This window comes from Podarcis bocagei, assembly GCF_964188305.1.
Source record: "Podarcis bocagei genome assembly, chromosome: 8".
Taxonomy (NCBI): Eukaryota; Metazoa; Chordata; class Lepidosauria; order Squamata; family Lacertidae; genus Podarcis; species Podarcis bocagei.
The window spans coordinates 75,078,254-75,103,321 of NC_138133.1; the positions used below are offsets into that span (position 1 = coordinate 75,078,254).

At 39.9% G+C, this 25,068-nt stretch overlaps 1 protein-coding gene across 7 annotated transcripts in view; it reads right to left on the reverse strand.

The window, feature by feature from the left end:
- TRPS1 (transcriptional repressor GATA binding 1) overlaps window positions 1-25,068 on the reverse strand; it is a 238,369-nt gene that overhangs the window by 5,350 nt on the left and 207,951 nt on the right. The gene's annotated exons all lie outside the window — the stretch shown is intronic.

The window sequence follows — 25,068 nt, forward strand, 5'->3', positions numbered from 1 at the left end:
CTGTGGAGTTAGGACAAATCAACACAGGAGTTTTGTCTCTAGGCTGGCAACAATTGATAGCATAAAAACCACACTGCCCATAATGAGGTCAGGTTCAATTGCGCTTAATAGGGACCGCTGATTTTCATTACAATTTACTCTACAGTGATGGATGAGGTGTGCGAAATACCACCACTTCCCTCTCCACCCCCAACCCGGTAACAGCTTTAACTTTTTTAACTTTAGTGTCTATGCCCTTCTAATGACTGGATTCTGAACTCGGAATTTCAATATTCTATTTTGACACAAAATGATCTCTGCTGATCTTGCTAGCTGCTTTTTGCAAGGATTTCACTGTTTTAATTATAAGTATTAACTACAAATAGTGTGTGTGTGTGTGTGTGTGTGTGTGTGTGATTCCAGTTCGTTTGTCTCATTCCAGTTCTTGTAAAAGAGCCTATACATTATTAACAATATACACAATACTGAATGTAATTCCCACATAGGTTAACATAAAACTAAAATCCACTTATGCTACTTTCTATTTCCCACAGCTGACTGAGACCACAGCCTAATTTCATCGGTGAAAAATATGGCATTGTTAATGATACCACTTCTGAACTTCGTATGAAACTAGGCAATACCACCTTATCAGTGGAGAGATTTTTTTACTTTCGTTTTAATTTAGTAAAGGCAAAACTTTTCCAAATGCAAAATGAACATTAACTGGACTGTTGACTGAGCTATACAGCTTTACTAATAGCCCATTCAACATTTACTAATATTCCATCTTGTTCAGCATCGGGCAGCGCTGACCAGAGAAGCTTGTTAAATTCCTTCGGTGACATAATGATATCATTAAACTTTTCATTTCAATAAGAACACCACAAGGGAAAAAAAACCTAGGCTGTGTTTGTGGGCACAACTGCTAACAACAATGACATGGCTGTCTTGTTCTGCCTCCCTACCCCCCCCACCCAATGCAAAAAATAAAATAAAAAATCATTTCAACATTGGTTTCTTTCTTTCTTTTTTTACAAACTTTTATTAAATGTTCTCTGCCCTGCACAAGTGTGGAGGGAAAACAGTTTCACTAAAAGATTAAACTGATTTTGTTCTAAATTAAAAAATTACCAGTCCTGTAAATCAAAATTTCAAGGTTTCATCAAATTTAAGTAATTTATTTAACTTTACGCCATACTGTAGGGAAGGGGGGCTATCAGTGCCAAGAAAATACAATGGTTATAATTGTACTCTGATACATTTCAAATGGAAAGCTTTTTGCAGACATAATTTTGGCTTGGAGTATGGAACACTTTCTTGGCATCGAAAGGGCATTTGATTCATCGGGTGTTTCACAATGTATCACTAAAAAGACCTGGTGATCAGCCAGTTCCCTATAGGGTAATTTTTCCATCCAGATGCAAGCGCTATCAGAGGCCCTCGTCAGCTAAACTAATTATGATCTTGCATTTGCTGATGCCTGCTCACTCGAACGTTCGACACCCCCCATTAATCACCAATACGAGGAAAATGAATGAAACACAGGGAAACGAGGGCAGGTAACCTACACGGCCATAAAAATCTAAAATGAGAGCAATAATTTAACAAGACTGGGGAAATGTTTTTCGGTGAGCACCAAAGTCAGCCTAACAATTGCCCTTTTAAACCAAGAACACAATTTCATTAGTGTAGCAGGTTGTCCTGCTTCAAGCCGAGGTAATAAAATCAAGAATGCTAACGGAATGATCTCCTGGTCCCACCCCTCCAACCAAAAACCACTAAATCATAATCATAATTACACCTCATTGTCTCACCTATGTCTCAGTACAATAGGACCACTCCATGTCCAATTATTTCATAATGTACTATGCATTTATAAACATGTGCATTTATAAACCAGTTAATATTGAAAAATCTTTAAGCCGTGTCAGGGAAAACTTTGCTCCTCCAGTTGCCACTGGGCAACAACTCCAGTCATCCCTGGCCATCGGCCACGCTGGGTGGGTCTGATAGGGACTGTAGTCCAATCATGTTTGGACGACCAGAGGTCCCTCGGCTAAGCTTGGCTCTAAGTAGTGTACAATATAGAAAGTGATATACAGTGGTACCTCAGGTTAAGTACTTAATTCGTTCAGGAGGTCTGTTCTTAACCTGAAACTGTTCTTAACCTGAAGCACCACTTTAGCTAATGGGGCCTCCCACTGCTGCCGTGCCGCCGGAGCACAATTTTTGTTCTCATCCTGAAGCAAAGTTCTTAACCCGAGGTAATATTTCTGGGTTAGCGGAGTCTGTAACCTGAAGCGTATGTAACCTGAAGTACACACACACACACACACACACACACACACATATATATATATATATCTCCATCCTTTAAAACCAACCTTAAAAAATTAAACACCAATAGAACAGCAATATAAAGACTATTAACAAAAAATATAAGAAAAACAAATAAAACAGGAATTCAGGGGATTTAAACACATAAAACAACATCTCATCTCACGGGTCAGGGGAATCCTAGGCAAAGAAATAAGTCTTTGCAAGGCAAAGGGCAAGGGGGAAGAGCAGTCCATAAAAAGGGGGAAAGGGGCAGAAAATGCCTGTTTTGGGGTTATTCCTCTGTAGGATGTGGTGCCTTAGTAGAATTTACCCAGGTGATCTAAGTAATCTTACAGGTCAATACAGGGGCAGGTGGCCTTTTGGGGAATATGCATAGAATGCCTATTATTTACATGCCTAAAATGATTCATTATCAATTAACTATTAGTTTATCTATTAAGTATCTATATATGCATAGAAGGTTAATTACCTATCTACACCACTGAAACCCTGGGGAAACCTAAAAACAAAAAAAAAACCGCCATAAAATAAATGATGTGATTATTATTTGTAGAACACTTTAAGGCGAAGGGATTATTTGGAACGAATGATTTGTGAAGGCAGTTTACTGATCGGGAATGACTGTTTACAATTACTGTGTTGTATATTATGCAAAAATATGGAGTGAAAAATTATCTGTGCAACTGGCACACCATGCAATTCAATGGTGTTTGAATTTGCTTGACCCTAAGTGTAAATAGAGTAATAGAATCATGGAACTGTAGATTTGGGAGGAACCATGAGGGTCATCTAGTCTAACCTGCTGCAATACAGGAATCTTTTGCCCAACACAGGGCTCGAACCCACAACCCTGAGATTAAGAGTCTTTAAAATGAAGATTCTTCCTTGCTACTGAGTGGTTGTCAGTGTGACCAAAATTTAAAGGAGAAACCACAATTACATGAGACACATAGTTATTTCATCAAATATATGCCAAGACGCAACTAAATTCAAGCTAAACTGTGTAGCAATGAACTAGGCTGCCATAGCGACTGGGATTAATGAAGACATGCCAGATAAGGCCAGAGGAGAGGTTAAATTCAACTTCTCTGCTCGTAATCAATAAAGTGATGTTTATTTGGATTTAAGTTAATGGTTCTGTGCCTTCTTTTATATCTTTGGGCCATGAGCCATTCTGAAAAGCAACACAGAGCTCACAAGTGCTGTAACTTGCACCCAAAATCACAACGGTATAAAATTACACAGGCCGTAGCTAGAAGAAAGTAATCTTACTTTATTACCTGATAGATTGTGTGGGGGAAAATGTGGACATGGAAATTATTGGAAAGTTGTTGTATTTTCTGTGACAAGACTGGAAATAATTTCAAAAAGGGGAAAAAATCTGGAGGTGCATCCAGCTCTTAGTTAGAGATTGGACTGTTTTAGAACTGATTAAGTTAACCAAGTGGAAAGGATGTAAAATATCTAACAGGATAAGTAGACGCTATTTATTACACATTGGAAAGCAAAGTAATTCAGGAAATGTATTGTCTGGAACCAGTATGACCCATCTAACCTATTTCTTCCTGTGTTAAATGGCTGTTATTTTATATAAAATAAATAAAAATATATTTTAAAAAACACTTCCTAGTTTCTGTGTAAACAGTGTAATGTTCTTCATAACCTGGATGATGAACAGATTGGAGCTTCTTCATCTTCTTCAATTTAGATACTACTTGATTCCCCCAAAAAGGGTTTACTAGTGTCACTGAAGTCTGTAATTTCCTCCCTGAGAATACAAATTTGTCTAATCGGTAACCCTTCACTGTATTACAAACTGAGTGGTGTTTCCTCCAAAAGTTATTCTCTGGCTTGCAATACCAAACTAAATTCTGTATATGTGTGGTCAGCAGACCAAGTACCTGAGGCCAGCTGCCTTATAGGTGCATTAAATTCCTTAATGCCCAACCTGATCCTAAACCATCACAGAGAGTTGTGAAACATGGAGAAAAGCATTATTTTATTTGACTGTATCTACTCTATTTGTGTCAATTTTCTCTATTGTTATTTTGCTAAATGTGATTGTTCAGTTCCCAATCTATCTCTTGTTCCTGAGTGGGTTTTTTTTTTTTTTAAAGGTAGGGGATGAATTTTCTGCAATGCCTGGTTTCTGCAACTACAATTTCTAGAATAGGACAAAGCATAGCATGAGCCAATGTTAGGATCCCCAGCCCACCCTGAATGATCACCGGTAAAACTCACAATTCCTTTTCTAAAGATAATTCAACTTATTTCTTAGAAAACCTGAAACCCATGCATTTAAAGCACATTCATACCACTTTAAGAGGCATAACTGTAGCTTATCCCTCATCACAGGGCTACAATCAAATTACAGTTCCCAGGATTCTTTGGGGGGAAACCATGTCCTTTAAAAGTATGGCGTGAGAACAAAACAATCCAGAATAAAACATTCACACTTCAAGGATTTTTTTTCAGATCCTTCTCTAAGCGAAGGGTATTTATTTACCTCTCACTCTAGATGCCATTGGAATACAATTCCCATCGGCTCCAGTCAGCATGGCCAATGGTCAGAGATGATGGGAGTTGTAGTCCACCAACCTTTGCAGGATACCACACTGCCTATGTCTGCATTAGCCATTTGCATCCCATTTCATGCGTCCCACCTTTTATCCCAGCCCTAACAGAACCTCCTAGCAGCACTTCTGAACATGTCCCTGAACAAAGATGAAGGGGTCTGGATTCCCATCAACGCCACTTGTTACTAATTGGAGTTATCCATGTAGATTTCCTGTACGTGCTTGGGAAAAGAAGCCCAAAGGGTCTATAATTGAAACTATGTTTCTGCTGCGTCAATCTTTAATTATGTGGATCCTTATAGCCAGTACATTATAATAACACTGCCTGAAGGGACCACTACAGTTAAGGGTCTGTCAGTATTTCCATTTTAGTTCCTAGGTTGGGGTGTTTAATATCTCAGTTGTCTCAAATCACATTGGGCTGAAATTTGGCACACAAATTGGCCAGCACAGATGTGAAGTGGTTTTTAAAAAAACAGAAAACACAAAACTTTATTTAAATCAGTTCAGCTGTTTATAATTTGGAGGAAAGCCAACTACGAAAAAAAACCACTTCAGGTTTGTGGATAATACCTCTCCCCCTTTCTCAAAGCGTTTCCAGGAAAATAGCAAACTTATCTTACAGGAAAGCTTCCTAATACATTCATTTAAGGGAAAAGAAAGCTTAGTGAGAATTTAAAGAGAAGACTGTATTTAGTCTCTGAGCATGTTCCAAAAGTTTTGCATGGAAAAGAAGCATGAGGAAGCCATGAAAAGACAGATCAACCCAGACACAGGGAAATGGATTTGCATTTTTAGTGACTGCAATGTCTTGGGTTTTTCCACTGGAACATGCATTATTCACATGAGGGGAACCCTGCAGTTTCTGGGGAATGAGCCTCGGATGCCAATGGATGCCAATGGCCCTGCCTCTGGACACCTGTGAGCTAGAATGATTGCCATTGAGTTCACTATGCGATTACTGTTTCACTAGGAGCCAATAGGAAGCAGAAAAGGATCCCTATCCAGAGTGAGAATAAGAGTGAGAATAAGAGCAAGTTCACAGCAAATCAGAGAAGCAATGGCTTTGAAGAGGCATGAAAAAGGTATATGTATTCAGCAATAAGGGTTCTGGTATTTTGGACCCTACATACCACTAGTTTAGCCATGAAAACCAAACACAATGAACATCTAGTACTACCCTAGTTTTACTAGGATAGTACCAGAAGGATTTTCAAAATTAGTCATGTTTTTTGAGAGTCCCATATATAAAAACACAAAATGAGGGTTTGTAATTAGGAGGAAAATGTGTCTTTAACTACTGTGTCATGCCCAAATGTATTGTTTTGCTCAAATTAAATACTGACTGAATGCAAGCCACTCTGGAACACTTTTTGGCTGAAGAGCAGGATACAAATGTTCTTAATGAATAAATAAAGCCGTGTTTAATTTTGGGAAGGCGATGGGTTGCAGCCTTTGAAATAATTTCTCCAAGCCAATTATCATCGACCACAATGGCACAACTTGAGAGTAACAGACAATGCCAAAGATATGCAGCATTAAGCAGCAGATACGTTGGAAAAGAGGCAAACTTACAAACTGTGCAAGTATTAGTACTCTGTAGTATCACAAGAGCAGCATTGCAGAAGTGCTAAATGATTTTCCTGGAGGATGTGCTGGTTCCGAATTTCGGAGTCTAATGTAAACCAGGCTAAATCTCAATCATAGGTATGGTTAAATTATTGCAATCGCCACAAAACCTAAAGGAATTTAGTTCAAAACAAATGTATTCATTTACTTTCCTTAGTAGTACTTTTGGCTATGCTAGTAGGAACAAGAGGAGCAGCACTAGAATACAAAAAACATGCATTTAGCACCAAGAGTGTGATACGACCTGTACAGAATACAGAACAAGCATAGCCCTTGCTACAAGGATCACAGTTTAACTCTACCAAAACTGAGAGGAGGGGCAAGGTTTTTGATTTTGAGAAGGGAGGAAAAGATGGCTTGATGAACAGAGACTACAGAACATTCCAGATGCAGGGAAGAGCACAGAAGGAGGTGTGAAAGTGAGAGGTTGAATCTGAAGAGGAATGAACAAGTTGATTGCTGAATTTTATGTCTTAATGTATTATATATTTTGATGTTAGCCAACCTGAGCCCGGTTCTGGTGGGATATAAATAATAATAATAATAATAATAATAATAATAATTATTATTATTATTATTATTATTATTATTATTATTATCATCATCATTATCATCATCATCATCATCATATTTCCAGACCAGTCTCTGGGTGTGAGAATGTGGAAAATTGAAATTAAGTGGTTTACAGCTGTAATGACTAAGTTAAAAGAAAAGAAAGGTTAAAAACTAAATGAAATTAAGGGAGAGGACTTGCTGAATTAATAATTCGAAATTGGGATACAGAAAGGGGAGGTATGAGGAGGTCAGGGAAGTAAGTTATAAGAAAATAAGGGACTGAAATTATACTTGTTTTTGTCTGTGTTCTGTCTGTATTACTGTGTTTTTTTATATATAATTTTTGAAATTTCAATAAATATATTTTAAAAAAGAAGAAGAAGAAAAAAGAGAATGTGGAAAATTGTTCGTAATGGCACTAGCTTTGAGACTTCCCTCTCTTCCTCAAGGCTTCCCTCTCAGTGGTTAACTGAAAGGCATCTTCCAATTATTTGGGTCCATGCTTCCTTTCTCTAAAAACCAACAATGTAACTGTCAGGTAAAATTCTAAGACTCACTTGAAATTCTACAAGTTCCTGTCAGAATTTGCTCATCATTTCAGTGAACTGAAACATGAGCTGCTTGAAGTTATTTGCAATTAAGATGACATATTTGGCATTTTATATACCATGAGGACAAAAGACTTAAGAGTTGTCTACAGAGTGTACATATGAACAGTGTACAGATTCACTTTTAGATAATCAAGTCTGTGTAACCCTTAAAAGTGTCATGCAGCCCAATCCTATCTCTGTTTCTTCAAAGGTTCAAGTCTCACTTTGCTCCATGGGGTTTATTCCAAGATAGGTGTACATAGGTTTGAGCATCCTGAAAAGTTCCTGTATTACTCTGCTGTAGCAAAAATAATTTTTCCCCTGTACAGTACTTTAGGCTAGGATTTGGGTGTATGAGTTGATGTAACCTTAATTCAAAAGAGTCTGGCAAGATTACAAGTAACAGGATGTAATAAACAATGTAACAGGTCATTGGCGGATTCTGAATCAGTAGAATTTCATTCAGAAAATGCACTACATTTATATTATATTATATTATATTATATTATATTATATTATATTATATTATATTATATTATATTATATTATATTATATTATATTATATTATATTATATTATATTATATTATATTATATTATATTAATAAACAGGTATGCTATATATTTCTTTGCAATTCTGTTTAAAAGTATTGAGGTGTTTTATTATGCTTGCCAAGGAAGGCATTTCTTCAATGGTTTGATCAAATTCTGGGTAGTGATTCAAAAGTTATTAAGGGTTCTCTGCCCCATTAAAGTATATGACAGGGTTTGTTTGTTTGTTTGATTGATTGTATTTAATAATGTTTCTTACAAAGAGGTTTACATTAAAATGAAGCTAATGGAAACACAAAGCAGGGCATGCACAGATTCAAGTTTGAAGTGAACATTTTGCCCGGAATACAGTATTTGCAGTGGGAGCCACCTAGTAGCTGCTATGTGCAATGCAGATTCCTTTAATTATGTGGGGTGAAGCTGTTAGGCAAGTGATCACCTATGTTTTAGGGTCCTGAGAAATTGTTATGGACACCACAGCCGAGTACTCCCTGCAATCACACAGACACCCCAACACCACAACTACATCTAGCCCTTAACTACAGCCACACAGCTGCACCCAGTGACCAAGCACACACTCCACAAACCTACCCACTTACACCATGTCTTGCCACTACACACACACACACCTAACCTCATCACACACACACACACACACACACACACACACACACACACACACACACCCCAGTGGTCAATTCTGCTCCCATGTATGCTGTCTAGAAAGATACCTCAGGCAGGGGTGCCAAAACTTTTTTCAGAGAGGGCCAGATCTTATTTTTTTGGTAACAGTTTACAGTGGTACCTCAGGTTAAGTACTTAATTCGTTCCGGAGGTCCGTGCTTAACCTGAAACTGTTCTTAACCTGAAGCACTACTTTAGCTAATGGGGCCTCCTGCTGCTGCCACGCCGCCGGAGCACAATTTCTGTTCTCATCCTGAAGCAAAGTTCTTAACCTGAAGCACTATTTCTGGGTTAGCGGAGTCTGTAACCTGAAGTGTATGTAACCTGAGGTACCACTGTATTACATCAGCATCAAATGCTACTGGGACTAGCATTGCACGACTGTGCCAAAAACTACATGTCCACAGACTAGCCACCAAAAGCAGTCGGGAAAAGATGGCCCTAGAACCGATGTCATTTACCAGGACAGTGCAAATGTGGAGCAGGGTGGTAGCAAGATTGGGCCTGCGCGGGTGCAGCAGTAGAGCCAATCTGGGACTTGTGCCAGTCTTGGCCTTACCACCCTGTCCCCAATAAGTGGCAGCAAGGCCGATGCCACAAGGGCAACTCTACAGTTCTGCCCTATTATATCAGCTGGTCCCCCTCTGCTTGGAAAAGAGTTCCATAGCTGTGGGGCCACTTCCAATAAGTCCTGTTCTCCTAAAAGATCAGAATAACGTCTATGAACATTACTATGTGAACGTGATTTATATGATATTACGGACTTTTCTGTCACGGGAAATGAAACCTTTCGATGTAGCATTCCAGAACATCTAAAACAGCTCTAACATTTCCATGCTGTATTGTTTAGTTTCTTTCATTTCTTTGCTCTGCCAGTCAATGAGTGAAAAAGAAATAAATGCAGGGAACCAGGCGCTCCTGAAGAATGCTGATGGGGTGAAAATACTGAATTGATAATGACAGGAATTGGCAATATTACACAAAATTGTTAACATTTCACCAAGGCCTATTTCCCCCCTTTCATTTAAGCCAAAAAAGAAAAAAAGCTGGGGGGGGGGAGAAAGTGCATTTGAGTTTTTCCTATTTCAGTCTCATCCAATTCTGGGCCACACTGAATTTTAAATAAACTATTATTTAATCAAATACAGGCACATTAGTCTCACTCCTGCTGACAACTTCAATTATAATATTTTTACTTTGGACTGAAAAAAAAGGGCTCATGATCTTTATATTGCTGTGGCTTCTGCACAACATCTGGTTACAATTTTTATATACCCAGCCATCAAACTCCTATCTCCACGAAACAGTTTATTCAAGATTTGTTTTAATTATCCAGTGCTGCAAACTTCATCTGGCTTTTACAAGAAAGTGAGGAGGATATTTCAATTGAGGCAAACAGGCTTCAACAGGATCAGTGGGATTGATTGCTGGTATGTAAAGAAAAGCTGCTGAGACAATACGAAGAATTAAAAAGAAATGCTTCTTCACCACCGCCAGGAAAGAAGCGCTACTTTAAGCACATTTTATTTTATTCTTTCTATTGTGTTTTAATTTCTTCTTCATGCTATAATGTTTTGTTTGTTTGGCTGGTCTATTTCATAATTGCATCTGTTATTGTTTCCACATAACTCTTAACATAGGCTGCCGTTCTGCTTTACTTGGAAGTAAGATCAATTGAATTCATCGGGGCTTAACTTCCAAGGATCAGGATGACAATTCAATTTTCACTGTAGCAAGTGTTTCATTGTGACTTATAGGTCAATCCTGAATTTCACTGAACTGGAGTAGTTCCTGAGAACCAGAAGAACACTGGCAGAGGCTTTTTTTCAGACGGAACTTAGTGAAACTCACTTTCGGCACCTCTCAGGTGGGCACTGTTGCCATTATAAGGGAACGTGGTGAGTCCCAGCACCTCTTTTTCTAGAAAAATAGCACTGCCAATATCCCCTCCCCCCCAAAAAAAAAATTAGTCTGACCCTTGTAAATATCAACAAGACACTTAATGGGAGAAAGGGACTGTGGATCTGGTGCAGTGGCCAAGACTTATTGGCCAAATATCCAAGGAAGATGTAGACAAATAACAGCTGGAAACTTTAGGAAGTCAACCACTGTCTCTTCTCAGGGCCAGCACTACCATTGTTATTTTTTTATCTTAGAACAAGCCTTTGAACCTTGCTGAAATCTTGCCTCCATTGCTGAAACCCCTATTCCTGAAACAGTGCCCATTCGACAAACTCTTGCTCAGCATGGAATATGTGATGAATGACTAAGCTTGTGCTGCGCTTATAATGTTGAGCACAGACTGCATTCTCTTAAAGTCTTACTAAATATGGTTGGTATAATCTCTGTCAGAAAGTGCAACAGTGAGTTATCTTCAGAACTGAGAAATAATTTTGCCCAAAATACAAGCACGTGGGGAGGGGGGAAGCGGGACTAACTGCTGCTCTTGACACCGATACGTATCACAGCATGTAAACGCTTAAAGATAACCTGTGGTGGTGTTTTATTTTGGTTCTTTTAAAAGGGCTCGTTAAAATGATTTCAGAAACATACTTTGTGCTCTTGTCGGAAGTCAAGTGCACAAACCAACCCATTCTGATGCTCTCAGTTCCTCCGGGGGAAAGTGTGGGATGTAAATTGAACAATAAATAAAATTAGGTAAGAGAGTATGGGACCATACTGCCAAACACAATGCACCCAGAATGCAGCAAGAATAGTGATTGGGTGTCTGTGGCATTCTGGCAGAATATGGGTGCCCAAGTATTGGGCTGGTCAGAGGTTGAGAGACCACAAACCTCAAGAGATGCAGACTTGGTTGTAGACACACACTCTATATCTGTGATATGAGAAACCAGTAGCCTTCCAGATATTGTTGGACTACAGTCTGTGGCTATTGTCTACACTGGTTGGGACTAATGGGAGCTGGAGTCCTAGCAGACCAGTAGTTCTCCATCCTTGAATTGGTGCATTGCAAGAAACAATATCAGAACAGTGGTGCATGTCAGAGGGGCCATATCAAATGTGAAGCAGATCCTCCTGGAAAGAAGAGAAGAAACTTAACTCCCTTCCCTCCACACTGAGCTTAAAAGCCACCAGGCTGACTAGGAAAAAAGACTGGAGCACGCAGCACCACTTCCAAGACGATGTAAGAAAGGCTTATAACACCAAAATTCAGACCATGAGATGATGAAATAGGATGTGTGCATATAACAAAACTTTTTATTAACTCGCATCTCTGTGAACAACCCTACAGAGACCGTTCACAGGAATGAAGTTTCAAACATCTGCATCTCCCATTTAAGGCAGGTTGGGATATCATAACAGGAATGTCAGCCATGGTCCTTAACAAAATATATACACCAACCTCAGCCTTAGGGACAAGAACAACTTTGGCAAAATTAGCATTTCTGCGGAACGCTCAGATTCCTCACTATTGAGATAGAAAGATAATTAGCCGTTCTGTGGTAGATTCAGCAGAGGGCTGAGTTTGAGGGCTCAGACATTCTTTATTCATTTACTAGCGCTCATTGCATATATGGATTAAAGGCAAAGTAATGTGGAAACTTAAAACTATTTATTTTATGAGGTAACTATTTTGGAATCCATTAAATGAAAATACTGAAAAAAATGGTCTCATTATTCTTGTTTTTCAGGCAGCTAGTGTTTATCGTTCCAAGTCAGATGTTTCAGAAGCTTTAGTCCTCTCCCTCCATCCCCCCTCCCAATCCCACATAAGGCCATATTTTGCTCTACAGATAATCATTGACAAGTTGTAGCAGAAAGACTAAACTCTGTCCCGTGCATTAGCTATGGCATTGTGGATTCAATATCCACAAACTTCCAGAAGCAATCAGCAGGGGGCAACCAGAAGAAGTACAGAGCAATCCACATTAAAAGATCACAAAAATGTTGTGCCTTGCACTGGCCTAGCACTGCAGTTCTCTAGATTGAGTTTTGATTATTTCTGAAGGCTGACTCAGGAATTGAAAGTTAACAACTTATGAGATATTGTGGTCATTTCATCATTTCAACTGTGGTGCAAAAAATGTACCCCCCCCCAAATGCATAGCAACCAATGCATAGCAACCCATGTGTCTGAGTTTGGGAGATGAAGAAGAAGAAGAAGAAGAGTTTGGATTTGATATCCCGCCTTTCACTCCCTTTAAGGAGTCTCAAAGCGGCTAACATTCTCCTTTCCCTTCCTCCCCCACAACAAACACTCTGTGAGGTGAGTGAGGCTGAGAGACTTCAGAGAAGTGTGACTGGCCCAAGGTCACCCAGCAGCTGCATGTGGAGGAGCGGAGACGTGAACTCGGTTCCCCAGATTACGAGACTACTGCTCTTAACCACTACACCATATTGGCTCTCTGCTGAGTTTCTCTTTTTCTTCCATTTCAGGTGAGTTTGTGGATGAGGGCCAGTAGACTAAAGCTGAGAGCTGACATTTCAATAGACTGGAAAGGTAATGTTGAACCTCTTCTGGATGGGATTCCACCATGCCTGGAAAAATCAAGTTTGCAGCTCAGGAAAGCTTTTGATCAGGGGAATCTGTGGCACTTAAGATGATGCTGGACTTCCAGCTCTCATCAGCCCCAGTCAAGGATGGTAGGAGTTGCAGTTCCAACAACATTTAGAGGGCTGCAGCTTAGCCACTAGTGCTTTAGATTTTGCCCCATTCCTTGAAACTTTTGCACTTTCTCTTACGTTTACCTCGAGCCCTCTTGATGGTCTTTTTAGGCACAAACTCTATTCTCCTAGGGCTTTAAAATGACTTACGCTGTACATTCTGGGGATCAGTTTTAAACTGAGTTTTAAATTGCATTTTAGATTTGTAAGTAATTTGTTACAGCATGTACTGCTTTATGCTGCATTTTAATCACTTTGTTTGCATGCTTGTTGCTTTTGCTTTGTGAGCTGCCTAGACAATTCGTGTTATGGGGCGACAACATGAAGGTGGCTAAATAAATAAGAAGGGTACCAGTTGCAACCTTTCTTAAACAGAGATAACTTAGCCACTGTTCTCCACATTCTAGGAACATCCAGATGATATATTGAAGTGCAGTGAATGTGGGGTTGCATTTGAACTCTTCCTGGGAGCTTCAGTTAGTTCAAAATACTGCTAATAGTCTGCTGCCTACAACTAGCCAAAGGAAACTTCTAAGGTCATTCAAGCCCTCTTAAGGTGCTGAACCTAGACACATGAAGGCAAAAGTGTGTAAGGGCCAGATAAACAAGAGGATTATATGCGGAATATATACTTTTTGCTTCACAACACAGGAAAGTCAAGTTCAAATTCACACTCAGTCCTATAAATTCTGATATGAACTCCTCAGAGAAAGGGTAGGATAAAAATAAATATAAACATACTCTCGGTCACAATATTTCTTCAAACACACAACCCCTAACTTGACTATAGCCATATGTTCCCAAGCTTTTTATACACTGTATTCAACTAAGCTTTACTCAGAATAGACCAGGGATTCCCAACCTTTTTTTGGCCATGCCCCACCTAAGCATCTCTAAAATCCTGACCCCCCCCAGGTGACATATAATTCTTAAAAAAGTGGACTCCTATTCATGTGAAGGAAGCCTAAAATGCCATTAACTGCTAATAACTCATTCTCGAATCCCGCCCCTTAAAAATCACTTTGCCCCCCTGTGGGGTGTGTGACCCTCATTGGGAACCATGGGAGTAGACCCACTGAAATTAATTATCTCATTTAGTTTGCCCATTAAATTCAATAGGTCTACCATGCATATGAGTAACATGGGATAAAACCCAATGTCTACATTCCACCAGTCTGCACACCACTGTGTAACCATGTAGAGGAACTGAAAATGCTTACGAAAGTCATACATATTGCTAGGAATTGATGTGCCTGGGCCCAGAGTGGTATGTTTACTAAGCATCTAACATCAGTGAGAACTACCTGTAATATTTTCTGCACCTGGCCAGACTAAGCTTTCTTTCCACTGATTTCAACTGACTTGTAGTCCACAATACTGTCGGCTTTCCTCAGACCTCCTTGTGCAGAAGCCAAATCTAGCTTACCAAAGTCAACAACGTAGCTATGGATTTCCAGATCACAATTACATTTATAGAACCTAAGATTCACTCTCCGTGTGTGTGTGTGTGTATGTCTGTATCCGTGTGCTTTGGCAAATGCATAACAGACAGTTCCTGGAGATGTCCATTACTAAGAGAACTCTCAATGCAGCCAGTAAAAATACGATTGGAAAATAATTGGAAATAAATACATTTTCATATGCTTAATGGTCTGAATGGAGAATAAATTGACTCCCCCTTTTTGGGAGGGAATTGTCAATGGGCAAAGTGTACTTGGAAGTTCTGTGCAAGCCCTGTTATTGTGGTTTTTGCACAAGTTTGCCAATGGGGTTTATGTAGGAGAATTCCTGGGTGGGTTGTACTCAGTTGTGTTGTGAATTTGTGAATGCTTTCTGAGGCAGTTTAATTTCACAGAAATGAGCGTGCTCTTTGGTAACACTATCCAATGAAAATATCATTACAACTTGCCTTATTTATAATAAAATACAAAATCACATCAAATCCACAATAAGACTGCACCCATAAAACAAATACAAAATACATCACAAATCAGTGGGCCATCTTAAAACATCAGGGAAGGCCTGGATGAACAGGTGAGTTTTAAGCAGGTACTTAAAAGTATCTGTCTGCTTGATGCCCATTGGGAACACATTCCAAAGGGCAGGTATTACCACCAGAAAAGGGCTTGGGCTTAGTAGGCAAAAGATGAACCTCAAAAGCATATGGCACTACTAAAGAGTACCTTTCCCAGAATCGAAGTTACTGAGCAACAGTATAGAAGGTAAAGTGTTTCAAAAGGCAACCTGTTCTCAAGTTGTTCAGGGACAGTAGTAATACCTTAATCTTGGCATAGTAGCACACTGGCAAACAGTGCCATTCGGCCACGTTCTGAACTTTCTAAAGCTTCCAGACCCACTTTTAGAGAGGTTCCGCAAAGAGCACATTACAATAATCCAATCTGGAGGTTACCAGTGCAAGCTGCAGCCAAGTGCAAAATAGTGGTTTAGAACTAGCGGTGAAAATTCACTTAGAATTAAGGAACAGGGCACTGAATTCATCTCAGCCCAGGAATCTGTTTGCAGTACCAAAACTGAGCTCACAGCCTTTGCACTGGAAGTGGCTTGCCTGGTGGGGCAGAGTTGTTATAATAGCTCTGCAGCAAGTGGACCACTACTGCTTACCAGGAGGGTGTGGGGCAATGTGGCAGAGATGTTGGCATGGTACAAACACGCCAGGAGGAACACTGGATTGGTGCTAGCACTACACTGACTTCCCCATTGCCTTGCCTCTTCTCCTGCCAGTAAGCAGCAGTGATTAACCTGTTGTGAAACCAAGCACAGTCACTCTGCCCTACCTGGAGAACTGCACATGCCTTGCTTATGCCTGGTTTTTATCATTTCAGTAGGTTCATGTGTAAAAAATGCAAGTTGTCACTATAGTTATAGAACTGGGAGTTATAAAACCTTACTTTAATATTGCAAATCATCTAAAGGTATTTCTTTTCAGGACTTTCTGGCTTGCTCTTGGCACAACCTGCTCATCTTGTTCCTTAGACATTTCTTACGATAAGCTAGTGGCTTATTTTAGCAATGTACATGAAGATAAATATTGTAGGGCTTTGGTCAAATTTAATGTGTTGGGTTCTCAATTGCTTTGAGGCAGACAATGATGGTGTTCCTCTCTCTTTGAAAGCTTCTCTTTATAATAACCAGGAGGTGGAATATATAGAACATGTTATTTTGTTTTGTAGCTTCCATGCTCATCAGCAAATGATTGCCCCTATAGATTTTATCCTTGTCAGCAAATGATTGCATGACTTTATTTTAGGTCTTATTTCTGCTCTTTAGGTCTTATTTTATTTCTGACGATAATCTGAAGATCTACCAATAGATCCTGATCTACCTTCTGCCTTCCCACCTGTCATTTATACAACAAATAAAGCTAACAGAAAGCACTGCTCCCTTTCCCCCACTGCATGGGCTTGTCCCTCCCCACCAATCACAGCAAAAGGCCTCTGTGTCAAGTTGGAAAAAGTACTATTAAATGTAACTTGAATTATAGTAGGTGCTACATACAGTTCTCATTCCTTTGGGCATAGATTTGCAAAGTCAGTGCCGCTCTTCAAAATGTCAGACACACTCAGGCCTGGTTAAGGTTTCTTTAATGCATGGTCTTTGCCCGTGTCAAATGCCACCTCTTTTTTCTTTGTAAGTTGTATGCAAGGACCCATTGATATGTGGAACACCTGTTTTTCATTTGCAGTATTTAATGTTTCTTTTCTAATCAGCATCTGCGGCAGGATGAGATGTCAAAGATAGATGTGCGAAGATGCTGAAACAGAGGACACAATCCTCTGGGGACTTTTTGTGTGCACAGCCCATGGAAATAAATGCAAATTCAGAGGAGCACAGAAACCTCTTTCCTTTTAATGGAGAACGGACAGGAGAGTATCCTGGTGGATTTTTTTTACAAAACGATTCTTTACTTTGGAATTTAGGCACTTTGCCCTTCTTTCTCTTATGTTCCTTGTGTGCTCAAACACCCATCAAGAGAAATGAATTCTAATACTGAATGGCTGACATAAAACACACACACACACACACACACACACACAAAATTTCAGTAATTGCATGTAAACCAACAGAATGTACACTTGGCTTTTCAGGGATGTTAATTTTAACATATGAGTTCATTTTCATCCATGCAAACCCAACTGAGAAAGTAGAGACCGTGATTCCTGCTGAAGTAGATATTCCTGATTTTGGCTGTACAACCTTGTAGCATTAAGATGCCCTGGTTTATGACACACTGTACCTTAATGCTTTTGTTTCAGACTTCTAAAACAGAAAACAAAAAACAAAAAACCACTACCCTTTGTACCCTTTTCATTCCCCCTCCCTCAAGTAAGTGCCAAAATAGAGAAAGAGTAATCTGATAAAGATAAACCATGGCACAAAGGTTTCCCAGATAATTGCCTTCACAGATCTGGTTGAGCTCTCATCTCTTCTAATTAGCCTCATTACCATACCTTAAGACAGACTAGCAGTCAGTCAAGCCTCCTCCTTTTGCCCTCTTAAACTATCCATGACAAGCAAATGGGCAACACATGGATCCAGTAAGCTAATTCCAGGCAAAGCTTTTTATAAAGCTGCCCTTTACCAGAAAACATGCTTAACAAGGTTTTCCACAGAGTCACCAACAAGGAATGTGCAGGATTATATGAGTAATTAATAAAAATGTTGCTCAAGTTGATGCTTCTGGATCACTCAAAGCAAAACGCATAAAACTTTTTTTTGTAAAAATGTCATAGTTCTTCACCGGGTTGGGCTGTTTCAATAAAAATTATTCTAGAGAGTGTGAGTGACCCTACCACCTATGTTATAACATAGAGATGTCTGAAAAGCCATTATTTTCACCTTTTCTTCATTAAAGCAAGTAAAAAAACCTGTCAAGAGGAGTTCCACAGTACAGAAGTGATAACAAAATGCTTATTCCTTTGAGGTGTAGTGATTTTCAAACTTTTGTTGTCAGGACAACCCTTTCAGTTTTTAATTGTCTGCCGACAAACTGTCACAAAACTCCTGTGCGGGCCCTGAATATAGATGAATATTCTCAGATGTGCATATTCACATGGTGTCCTGGTCAAAGCCTCTTTGGATTCTCTACTGAACAGTGCAGAACCCAACCAAACCCTCCCGTATGGCTGTAATTTGCAGGAAAATATATTACAGCTAATAGTCTCAGCTTGGTTTGATTATAATAAAATATACAACAGAAGAGAAACCCATCAATATGCTGTTTTGATTCACTGCTGCACTGGAGGGGAAACTTGAACTTAGAATCTGGAACGTGATTAACATCGTGTTGTGACAAAAATTACTAACGCTAGTAAACGTTGCATTGTTATGCAGGCATTTTTAATGTCACTTTAAAAATAAGAAAAGGAAAAGAAGCAAAATGTTTATGCTACCTAGCTACATCAGTGTGTTTTATTTGGTACCTCCTTTAACTTGAGTAAGATTGGTTTTTAAAAGAGAGAGTTCCGTTTCTTTTTTCTTTTCCAGTCTGCTGCCCTTCTGCTTTCTAAATATGACTGCCTTGCTTGAGGGTTTTTTAAAAAAAAAATTTATTTTTTTGCTTCTGCACAGGGAAAAGCAAGTGATGCAATCGCAGTGGCAATGAAAATCAAGGAAATGGATTTTCTGCACTTTGCAGTTTTGGGGAAATTAACAGTCCATTCAGTGTGACTGAAAAATACCCTGAAGGCCAATATTTACTAAGCATGGAGCACACACACAGGAGCCTTGTTGAAAATCCACAACAAATCTTTCATTGCAAACAAATCCAGAGCCTTCGGAGTGGATACAACAGTCTGAGTAATGTTGAGGCTGACAGTAAGAAAGCTGTTCTTTAAAAAAGAAAAAGGGAAAAGTCTAACAGCAAAGCTTAATGCTTGTTGGCCTCCCACCAAGATTTTGTGATTTCAGTTTCAGAGAGATAGTTTTTCCTTCTCTTAAAAAGAGCATGTTGGAAGGATGAGTAAGGTGGCCATGTGCCCTGTTTTATAGAGGAGTGTTCTCTCTGCTTGAAGCAGTCCTCTATTCAAAAAGCTGCAGAGTCAAAGTCCGGTTAAATGATAGAGAATCCTTAGACAGGAAAGCAGGGCCCTTGAAGGTCCCATCATCAGCTGAGATTTCCTCCCTGCTTAATGTAAAGCAGCAAAGAAATTATCTAAACAAGCAAACAAACAAACCGGACTGCAGACTGAACAGACACACACACATCACTCGGTCACAGTCTTTTCTATTACGGCAAGACGTATTGTCTTTCTATTTTTTACCGTATTTGCTGATATTGTGATTTGTTGTTGTTGTTTAGTCGTTTAGTCGTGTCCGACTCTTCATGACCCCATGGACCAGAGCACGCCAGGCACTTCTGTCCTCCACTGCCTCCCGCAGTTTGATTATTTCTAGCTATTTAAACACAATCATACAAGTAAAACGATACAAAACTATTGCCTGGGTTGCAGGCCAATTATTGGGGAGGTGGAAAGTAGCTCAAGGAAATATTTTCAGTTTTACATGGCACTTCAAAATACAGTTACGTGATGAGGTTTTAGAGATTCCAGTGCAACAAGAGATGAATAACACTCTGTGCTGGGAAACAGCAGCAGCAACTGCAGCAGCAGCAAAAGTATTCCAGTGCAATGCAGAAACTTTAATGTGTAAAAGAGGAATGTGATGTAGGAATGCAGTGCAGTCAGGCCCAAACAGCACATAATACATACATACCACATGCTTTATTATGTGAGTGGGTAGGTTTCAAAAGGGCATTCTTTAAAAGAAAAAAGAAAAAAAACACCCCAAAGATGCAAGCATAGCGAATCATTTCTGAAATCCAGTTCTTGCAACCACCTTGGCGACCCCCTTCCCATCTGCTCTGATGGCAAAGTGGAGTCACAAACTGAATTCCAAACACAACGAGATGAAACGACCAGCATTCAGAACCCTTGTGTATATGAGGTCAGCTCAGTCCGAAAACATGCACTGATTTTTCAATCAACTGAAATAATTTTATGTGTTTTCTATACCTCTCTGCGGCTAGTTCATTTCATAATGTGTATGCCTGAATATCTATTACAATCAGATAACGCAGATTACAGAGCACATGGTGTTACACAGAAAGTAGAACGAAATAATTTTTATTATTATTTTGGAGTTGTTATACCTCAGTCTTCTTCCAGAAGACAATAACAACACACAATAGAAATAGAATGTAAAAATATAAAATAGAAGCATGCATCCATTATTCTTTTGTAAAGCAACACTTATTACTCAAGTCCAGTCAACATCAACATCAGGTTTCAAAGGCCTGGACAAAGAAATATTATTTCACCTGTCCTCCAAAAATAGCTTATGTGGAGGATTGTCATAATCTAACCAGAATGAATAAAACGAGCCTACCAAAACTGCTTGCACACTGTTGCTGACCATGCTGTTCCCCCCTATTTTTCACCTGTTTATTTCTATTTGACCACTCACTTTAACTCGCTTTCCCATTTAAATGGTCTCATGAAACACTGGCGATGAAACAGCTGAATGAATGAATGAATGAATATCAATGAAACGGGCATCTTCTCATTCATCTCCAAGTCTCACAATCTCCTAAGACCTTCGCTTAAATTCTCCAGTGTTCATCCCTACCCAAAATGCTCTGAAGCAGGAGTGTCCGTGGTACCCAGATGCTTTAGACTACAACTCCCATCATCTCTGACCATCAACCATAGTGCTAAAGGGGTTTGTAGCCCACAATATCTGGAGGACATCACCTTGGCCGCTTCTAGTCTGAAGGCCACTACCCTGCTGAAGCTTGGGAGATCTGGGTCTGATCAGTGCCTGCATGGGTGATCACCTGAAGTATGCTGCCTTGGGTACCACGACAGAGGAAAGGCAGGATTAAATGTAAGAAAATACATAAAAATAAATAAGTATGCATAATTGTGTTTTCCCACTTTAATTCCTTGTTCATCTTGCATGTATGGGGAATGTTCCTTGTTCCCCATACTGCCTTCTTCCCATTCTCTGCATACTGCCAAAATTCAGATTGCAAATGTCAGTGCTGGATTAGGCCAGGCATGGCCAAACTTGGCCCTCCAGCTGTTTGGGGACTACAATTCCCATCATCCCTGACCACTGGTCCTGTTAGCTAGGGATGATGGGAGTTGTAGTCCCAAAACAGCTGGAGGGCCAAGTTTGGCCATTCCTGGATTAGGGTGAGGAGATCCACATTCAAATCTCAACTTAGCCATAAAGCTCACTGGCTGACCTCCCAAGCAGACCAACCTTACATGGTTGTTGTGGGGGGGGGGAGGGGATTCCCTGATGTTGTAAAGCACTATGAAATGTGTGCATGGATCTGCTTCTATTCTTCAGTAGAAATATTTGGAAATTAAAGCCCTGTTCTGTTTCATAATGAAGAAATAAATAAATCAAACTTTTTAAAAATGGCAAGCCTAACTTCCTGACTCACAATTTATTCATTAAAGCAAACACTACAAAATACAAGTAATGAAAAGTGGATTAGGTTCCAAGTGCCACATTCCATCCCCTTTCCTCCAAAAATTAAACTTCTTATCTGCTTACAGTTAACACCTTATTTGAAGCCAATCTAGCTACAGCATGTCCTCAGAAACCAAATGTGTGTGACTTAGAGCAGCAGCAACAACAACAACAACAAAAACAGGACAAATTCAGAGAACTCCCATGAGCCTGAGAATGGATGCCAACAAGTCTCTTGGGATGATCACCAAGAAACCCAATGTCAATGTGATTGCTCTAGAAGAAGTTGTTTTGAAAGCTTCAACCAAACAGGATTGATCCTGTCTGATGGCAAATATTATCCAGGGCAAATTAAGTCTTTTTTCCCAGCTAGTGGGCTTGGCAAAGCCATTCCAGTTATCCAGTAAATGCAACGGCACACCCATCACATTACCTCCCATCAAGATAAATTACAGCAAAATTATCAGTCATAGTTGGCAGAGATAACAATTTTTGCAAAATGTTAACATATGCCTGATACACAACCTCATTAGCATCTGGACAGAGAGTTTGGCCAAAGTTACGTTGACTAAAGTTACCCATACACTGGTAACATCCAGGTTATTTTTATTATTATTGTTAGGATTTATATTTATGCCCCAACTTGCAGGGCATTACACATAGGGCAGATTTTGAAGGCTAATGGGAAACTACAGTTAGCATGGAATATGGCACATAAATTAGTGACCAGAAATGGTTGGTTGGTTGAATGCATCTCACTACTCTTCATCACTGTTCAAAGCACTGGTTTTAACGTTGAAAGCCCTGCACTGTTCAGGATCTAGGTACAGTGGTACCTCGGGTTAAGTACTCAATTCGTTCCGGAGGTCCGTACTTAACCTGAAACTGTTCTTAACCTGAAGCACCACTTTAGCTAATGGGGCCTCCCGCTGCCGCCGCGCCGCCAGAGCATGATTTCTGTTCTCACCCTGAAGCAAAGTTCTTAACCTGAAGCACTATTTCTGGGTTAGCGGAGTCTGTAACCTGAAGCGTATGTAACCTGAAGCGTATGTAACCCAAGGTACCACTGTATATCTAAAGGGCCACCTGCTCTCGTAAATTAATTCTATTGATTGCTTTTCTGTATCTTGCCATGTGGCCTGTTCTGTGATTGCTTTACAATGAAGGACGGGATATACATTTTACAAATAACAAAAAATTAACCTGCCCGTTTGTTAAGTTCATCACCAGAGGCTCTTCTTGTGTTGCTCCTGTCGCAGCTTAAGTGAGCAGTAGAGCTTTCTCTACTCCTTGACTTTGGAATGCTTTCCCTAGGACTGCCCACTAGAAGCCAGGTTCCTAGAGTTTTAAGCACCAGGCCAACGCTCTTCTCCTTTCTCTTTTGCTTAGGCTTTCAGTATTAGGCTTTCCAGTTTCAAACTGGAACGTGTCCAGAGGAGGGCAACCAAAATGGTCAAAGGCCTGGAAACGATGCCTTATGAGGAACGGCCAAGGGACATCCTTTTCAAATATATAAAAGGATGTCATATAGAGGAGGGAGAAAGGTTGTTTTCTGCTGCTCCAGAGAAGCGGACACGGAGCAATGGATCCAAACTACAAGAAAGAAGATTCCACCTAAACATTAGGAAGAACCTCCTGACAGTAAGAGCTGTTCGGCAGTGGAATTTGCTGCCAAGGAGTGTGGTGGAGTCTCCTTCTTTGGAGGTCTTTAAGCAGAGGCTTGACAACCATATGTCAGGAGTGCTCTGATGGTGTTTCCTGCTTGGCAGGGGGTTGGACTCGATGGCCCTTGTGGTCTATTCCAACTCTATGATTCTATGGTGACTCACCTGTTTTTAGGACATTACTGCTATTCCTTGCTGTTTAATGGATATTGCTGGCATTGTGCATGGAAGTGCATGTTTATACAGGAAGAAGTCTTTATATTGGTCCATCTAGCTCAGGCAGTTGCTCTCCAGGGTCCCAGACAGGGAGTCTTCCTGGAGCTTAAACATGGGATCTTTTGCATGTGTTCTCCTACTGAGCCACGATCCTTCCCTTCCTCACCTTTTTAGAAGTCTTCAGTAAGTGTGTTTAGGCTTACAGACTTAAACACTGCTACTTGTTTATTGTTGTGCTGTAAGCCATCTTGAAAATGTTAAGATTTTTCTGAAGCATTGGCAGATAGATTATTAAGCAGCTGGTCGCAATGACCTCCGTTTCCCCAATACTTAGAGCAGCCTTTCTTAACATGGTGCGCTCCAGATGTTTGATACTATAACTCCCGTCCTGGTTGGACTGAGTTGTACTCTGCAGGGGACTGGAGAAGTAAGGCTGACTTAGAGAACATTCGCAGGAGTTGGGTGGAGCTCTTCTCTTTCAAACCTTAGGAGTGACTATTTTAGCTCAAGTGCACTATGGCTGTGTTAGTGGGATAAATTGCAATGAAGGACTGGGGCTTGAACATCAAGGGTTGAGAGAGTAGAAAAACATCTCTCTCTCTCTCTCTCTCTCTCTCTCTCTCACACACACACACACACACACACACACACACACACAGTGTTTCCACTGAAAGCTGAGAACATCGGCAGGAAGCTTGGAGGTTGATATGTGTCAGAGGTTGGATGTATTGCCTGGGGCCGGGGGCACTACTGGAATCTGGTGAAGCTAAACTACCTGCCATAATATTTATATCCCTTTTTAGTGCTGCTCTGTTAGTTTGAGATATTTAATAACTTAATTTACATGTGATTTTAGTGTTGTACTTTTTAAAGATGTCATTTTATAATGTTGCGCTGTCGTAATATTATTTATAAGCGTTTGAGCTGTTTCGGGGGGACCTTTGATTTTGAACAGTGGCACATAAGTTGAAATGCAATAATGCTCCTTTTGCTGCTGCTGCTAATAACAATAACATGAGGTGTTATCTCACAAGAAATTTACAGTCATGGAGATAAATTTCTAAATGTTCCTGATTCTCTCCTTCATTTAAAGTAAGGCGTCGAGTACACTGCAAATTAGTCTATAGCTCTGCACAGGAATGGAAGTAATGAACAT